This window comes from Lactuca saligna, chromosome 3 (assembly GCF_052625555.1).
Source record: "Lactuca saligna cultivar CGN05327 chromosome 3, ASM5262555v1, whole genome shotgun sequence".
NCBI lineage: Eukaryota > Viridiplantae > Streptophyta > Magnoliopsida > Asterales > Asteraceae > Lactuca > Lactuca saligna.
Genome location: NC_136419.1, coordinates 88,685,824 through 88,692,849, shown reverse-complemented (window position 1 = coordinate 88,692,849; position 7,026 = coordinate 88,685,824).

The following is a 7,026-nucleotide window of genomic DNA, read 5'->3' as shown; positions in this document are numbered from 1 at the left end:
TCTTATTTTGTTATTTGCTTATGTACTCCATGTTTTGTGAACACACACATTGTAAAACCTTTCTTTCTAATGAAATGGTTGTTCATTAATTTTCTTACTATGATGCATGTCTTGTGATACTAAACATGACGTCCTACACCCCCGAACTTTTCTGCCGTTCCGGTTTTGGGGTGTGGCAGGTCTTCCAGCTTTAGTGAGAGTTCTATTTTGTCTTTCACCAATGCCATTTTGTTGTAGAGTTCTAACAGTAGATACATTTTGAGAGATTGCTAAGTTTGAGCAAAATTCTTCTAGGTAGGAGTTTTTAAATTCATTGCCATGATCACTATATAATTGTTTGACTTTATAATCATAAAGAACTTCCTATTGCTTTATGAGTTATATGATTTTATCAATAGCATGACTTTTCTTAAAAAGATTACCTAAGTAATTCTTGAAAATTAATATATAATAACAAGAGTTACTTCTTCCTAACTCTTAACTTAATTGGTACACTCCAAAAAGGTTAATGTGGAGAATATGAAAAGGTTTGATGATGGAGGAATAGGACTTCCATTTGAAGCAGGACATGGTTTTATTTCCCTTTTCACATACTGAACATAATTTTTCTTTCTCAAACTGCATCCTAGGAATTCCTGTTACAACTTTGATGTATTCTTGAAGTTCAAGTGTGATAGTCTCTTGTGGCACAACCAACTTATACGAGACTGAGCATGATCGAAGAAGCAGCCATGGAGAGAGTTGTTATCAGAGAGCATATCCAAAACAAAAATTTCATTCTGTCGATTTGCACTCAGTACAGTAACACTCTTTTGATCAACAAGCTTTCCTTCTCTCTTGTTAATGTGAACTTCATAGTTAGCATCACACAATTGGCTGATTGAAATGAGATTGTACTTGATGGTTTTGTATCCGTTTTCAGCTCCTTTGTCATTGCCTCCATATATAACAATTGGACCATCCGTCTTTATGAAGTCATCTAGAAGAGACTTGAACCATATCATATGTCTTGAGCAACTGCTATCTAAATATCAAATATGTTCTTTACCTTGAAAAACTAAAGTATAAAATTATTATACACTGACTGATCTTGTAATGGGTCACTTAAAAAAATGTGATAATAAGAATCAAGGAGACAATTTAAAGAGATTCCCTTTTTATCCACTTATCATTTCAAGTTATGATGTTGTCAGTACGAATGAAACTCTTTTCAAATGTGCACTCACTAAATCTGTGAGAAGCATCATCACACCGATAACAAACTCTTGTTCCAAGATTCTTTCTTTTAATGTTAGACTTTTGTTATGTTTTAACAATAAAATCTAAAGAATCTGAATCATTTGATTTAAAAATTCTTGCTTTAGTTATGGACCAAAAAATAACATCCTATGTGTTCATACAAACCCTAAAGCTTGGATCTACATTTATCTATTATACATGCAATCCATCCAAGACTTTCTAACCCTAAATCTAGCATATGATATTTGAAATTAACATAACGAATAGATCTAGATGTTTACCTTGTTGTTGATTGAAGATCTTGAAGCCTTTAGAACCTTAGCACCTCAAATGTTGTGCCTCTAATGAATCTCAAACACCAAGAGCAAATGAAGAAAGCAAGAGAGAGAGGGAAGAGGTGAAATTCGACTCTAGGACTTCTAGGGTTCAAGTGGCAGAATTTCCCATGCAAAAGGGTCCTTTATATAGGTGTAGGAATTAGGGTTTTAGTCATTATCCTTATCTGGATACTTAGCCACCAAGCAGCCCATAAGATAATTCTAGAATCCCTATCATGGACGGATTCTTAAGGCTTTATCCCTAGAATTTGTCCATCCTATCTTCTAGGGTTTCCTTGCCCAACTTTGTAACTATCACATAACTACAGTTCAGTCCCGTTAGTTTAATTAACTTCTTTTGATCACAAAATTAAATCTTAATTAATTTTTGACCAATGTTAATCAAACAAATGCAATTTCTCTTTTAATATATTAATCTTATAATATATTAATAAACCATAATAACCTATTTCTTTAATATTTCTCCAGTCAAGTTGCTTTGGTGAAGGCAACCCAAAAGGACCATGCACAACCGGGTGAAGTACATACCAAATATAGTTATGGGCTTAGACACTAATCCAACAGCATGGATAAGTCTAATAACTGTAAATGAAAATGTAACTTCTGGATCCGATTAGCAATCGCAGTGCTCAAAACTCTTGATCATATCAATAACCTGTCCTTAAGATAAGGGATCATATAATGCTTTGTTCTAGATATTGTGCGCACAATTACATGGAACATAGTCATACTTATTGTCTAGCAGTTTGTTTCTCGGTCTAAGATTCGTTTGACATAGAACTTAATTGAACACATCAATTCAGTCCTGACCGGGCCTGACACATAAGTCAAACTAAATCATCGAGGGGCCCTGGTATTGCTTTTATCCTCTTAGAATAAAAGGAACATATAAACTTCGACTTATATGAATTTACTATTCACTAATCAAATCATACACATCAATGCCTTTTATAACACCAAGTTATTGATGCATTTATTCATTATCAATGCACAATCAATTAGAAAACAATAAACCATATATTTAGGTTTTAAGACCATATGATGTTATCGTCTTGCGATCACTTGTGATAAATGTCCATGAAGTGATTCCAGCAAGCGTGGGTTTATTCCAATGCTCAAAACTTGTTCATAAGCACTCATGAATATTGTAGCAAACCTTTTCTATGTCTAATACACTTTAAACAATCTACACACCAATTCATGACAGTCTTTAATAATATCCACTTCCAACATTTGAACGACTGTGGGCCGTTCGAATAAATTCAATTATTCAGGAAGTCAAAACATGAAAAATGAAATAATATTTAAACAATTAACATAAGACAATATCTTTACTAATAAATAATACTCGTTTATTTAATCATCAAATATTAATTACAATGTATATATTACACGTTTCTAAACTATCTAATATAAACTAATATCGTCCTTCAGCCCAATGCTCCTAGCGTTCTGCAAGTGCTTAACCCTACTCAGTCCCTTCATAAGAGGATCTGCTGGGTTATCCTCCGACGACACCCTCTTCACTACGAGGAGTCCTTCTTCTACTCGATGTCGTATAAAATGATATTTTCTATCGATGTGTCGAGATCTACCATGATCCCTTGGTTCCTTGGTCAAGGCAACCACTCCTTCATTATTACAGAAAATTTCCATAGGCTCATGCATGGCTGGAACAACTCCAAGGTCTCCAATGAAATTCATCATCCATATCGCCTACTTTGACGCTTCTCTCGATGCAATGTACTCTGATTTGCACGTTAATCAGCTATGGTGTCTTTCTTTGAACTTTTCCAACTCACTGCTCCTCCATTAAGGGTAAAGACCCAGCCCGAATGTGAACGGTAGTTTTCCCTGTCGGTCTAAAAACTAGCATCACTGTACCCTCACACCTTTAATTCATCACTCCCACCAAGGACTAGAAACCATTCCTTGGTCCTCTGAAGGTACTTAAGAATATTCTTGACTGCAGTCCAATGTGCTTTGCCAAGGTTCCCTAGATATCTGCTGACCATGCTCAAAGCAAAGGCCACATCAGGGCGAGTGCAAGTCATAGCATACATGATCGAGCCAACTGTAGAAGCGTAAGGTACTCGACTCATGTCTGCTATATCGACTTCAGTACTTCAACTTGGAGTCTTACTCAACTTGGAATTACTTTGGATTGGTAACTCCCCTTTCTTCGAATTCTCCTTCCTAAAACGTTTTAGTACCTTGTCCAAGTATGTATTCTGACTAAGTACTATTAGTCATTTACTCCTATTTCTCACTATCCTTATTCCCAAAATAGAGGCAGCCTTTCCGAGGTCCTTCATAGCGAAGCACTTCCCAAGCCAGGATTTTACTTTCTACAACGTCGGAATTTCGTTTCCTATGAGTAGTATGTCATCGATATACACTACGAGGAAGCTTACTATACTCCCACTGGCTTTGACATATACACATGATTCATCCTCACTTCGCAGAAAACCAAATTCTTTGACATTCTCATCAAAACAAAGACTCCATCTGCGAGATGCTTACTTTAGTCCATAAATGGACTTCTCAAGCTTATACACTCTGGCTGAGCCATGTAAACATCCTCAGCCAAATTTCCATTACAGAAAGCGGTTTTGACATCCATCTACCATATTTCATAGTCATGAAATGTGACAATAGCCAGCATCACCATAATAGACTTTATCTTCGCAACCGGTGAAAAGGTCTCATCGTAGTCAACTCTGGAGTTTGAGTAAAGCCCTTCGCAACCAATCCCGCCTTATCAGTGTGCACATTCCCATCCATGTCGGTCTTCTTCTTGAAGATCCATTTGCATCCGACTGTCTTACGACCTGGTACATGATCAAACAAACTCCAAACTAGGTTATCGTACATGGACTAAATCTCGCTATCCATTGCCTCTTTCCACTTTGTAGACTTCGGGCCTACCATTGATTCCTTATAGTTGTTAGGTTCGTCCAAATTTATTACTGTATTATGACTAATATACGTATCACCCTCTCTTGTTATATGAAAACCATACAACACGGGTGGAACACTAACTCTACTGGAACGTCTAAGAGTTAATGATTCGTCAATCGGTTCAACTGGAGTTTCCTCTTCGGGTTGAGCGCCAGCGTTAGAGGTTCTTTCGTCACTCGAATCTTGAAAACTGGAGTTTCCTCTCCCAATGTCCTCTTGACTTATGAGTTCTCGCTCTCATAAAACCCCTCTCCTTGTAACGAAGACAACGTTGTCACTCCGTCTATAGAAGAGGTATCCAAGGACTTATGCGGGTAGCCGATGAAATACACCACTCACTACGAGGTTCGAGCTTGTCGTGAGTCTCTCATCTTACAAAAGCCTCGCAACCACAAACCTTGATATGTGCTAATGAGGGAGCCTTCCCTGTCCACTTCTCGTGAGGTGTTTTGGCAACCTTCATCGTAGGCACTAAGTTAAGGATATGAGCGACAGTCTCTAAGGCATACCCCCATAATCAGATATGTAGCGAAACATGACTCGTCATGTAATGAACCATGTTTAGCAAGGTTCGATTACACCTCTCAGCAACACCATTCAACTGCGGTGTCCTAGGTGGAGTCAATTGCAAAAAAAATCCGCGTTCCTTGAGGTAGTCGTGGAATTTAAGACTTAGGTACTCTCCTCCTCGATCGGATCGAAGCATCTTGACTTTCCTACCCAACTGATTCTCCACTTCTTGTTTAAACTCTTTGAATTTTTCAAAGGTTTCTGACTTGTGCTTTATTAAGTAGATATACCCATATCTGCTATAATCATCGGTGAAAGTCGCATAGAAACAGTTTGCATCCTTTGTGGTGGATCTAAAGGGCCCACACACATCAGTGTGTATGAGATCCAATAAACCCTCACCCCTTTCACAAGTACTAGTGAAGTGTGACTTAGTCATCTTTCCAAGTAAACAAGACTCGAACACGTCATCGTACCTAACATCGAATGACTCAAACGCTCCATCCTTATGGAGTTGGGTTATGCGTTTCTTATTGACATGTCCAAGACGACAATGCCACAAGCATGATTTATCCATACTAATGGAAGAATCAACACACAACACATCATTTCCTAAGTTATCTACAACCATCATAGTCTCATATATTCCATTACAAGGCAATGCTTCAAAATATAAAACACTATTAAGATAAGCATAAACAGAACCCTTTTCATTATCAAATGAATATTTAAATCCTTATATATATAAACCATGAAATGAAATGATGTTTCTTTCCATATCTGGCGAATAGAAACAATTATTTAAATATAAACTTAATCCATTACTAAGCACTAGGGAATAAACTCCAACATATCTTATCATTTGTGATGTCTCATGTTCAAGTTCGGCTGGTCCATCAGATGCCTAAGACTTTTGTGGTCACTATAAATTGTGGACCAGAACCCATAAAAATAATTCATCCAACTCTTGAGAGCAAAAACCACATCCCCTAACTCCAAAACATGTCTAGGGTAGTTCACCTCGTGAGGCTTTAATTGCCTCGTTGCATATGCAATCATATGATTCCTCTACATAAGCACTGCACCCAATCCTAAAATTAAAGCATCACAAGAAACCACAAAATCATCCATACCCTCTGGGGGTGTCCAAATCAGAGCTTCATATAATCTCTGCCTCAAAGTCTCAAAAGATGCTTGCTGATTGGGGCCCCACCAGAATGAAGTATTATTGTTAGTTAAATGGGTCGAGGGAGAAACAATCCTAGAGAAATCCTAAATAAACCACCGATAATAACCTGAAAGACCAAGTAGAATCATAATTTCAGAAGGTGTCCTCAGAACCTCCCACAACATCACTGCCTCTATCTTGGTCGTATCAACCAGTATACTCTTCTAGTTGAGGATGTGCCCCAAGAACTGCACCTCGCACAACCATAACTCACATTTGGAGAACTTGGCCTAAATCCCCTCTCTCCTCAAGGTCTCTAAAACCTCCCATAAATGCTCCTCATTTTTCTCCTTGGTTGGAGAGTAGACCAAGATATCATCAATAAACACTATCACTCACAATCAGCCAAAACACTCGATTCATGATATCCATGACTGCTTTTGGTACGTTGGTGAGCCCAGATGGCATTACGATGAACTCGAAATGAAAATAACGAGTCCTAAAGGCCATATTCTACACATCCTCATCTCTAACCTTCATTTGATAATAACCAGATGTAAAATCAACCTTGGAGAAGCAAGATGCACCCTGAAGTTGGTCAAATAAATCATCAATCCTTAGAAGTGTATAATGGTTCTTCACCATAAAATTGTTCAACACCTGATAGTAAATGCAGATGTTGTGTGAACCATCCTTCTTTTCTTATAAACATGATCTATGCTCCCCATGCTGAACTGCTCAAATCAATGCGAAACTCAACCTGCCTCTCAGGAGGCACTACCAGAAATCCTCGAGTAAAGCATCAAGAAA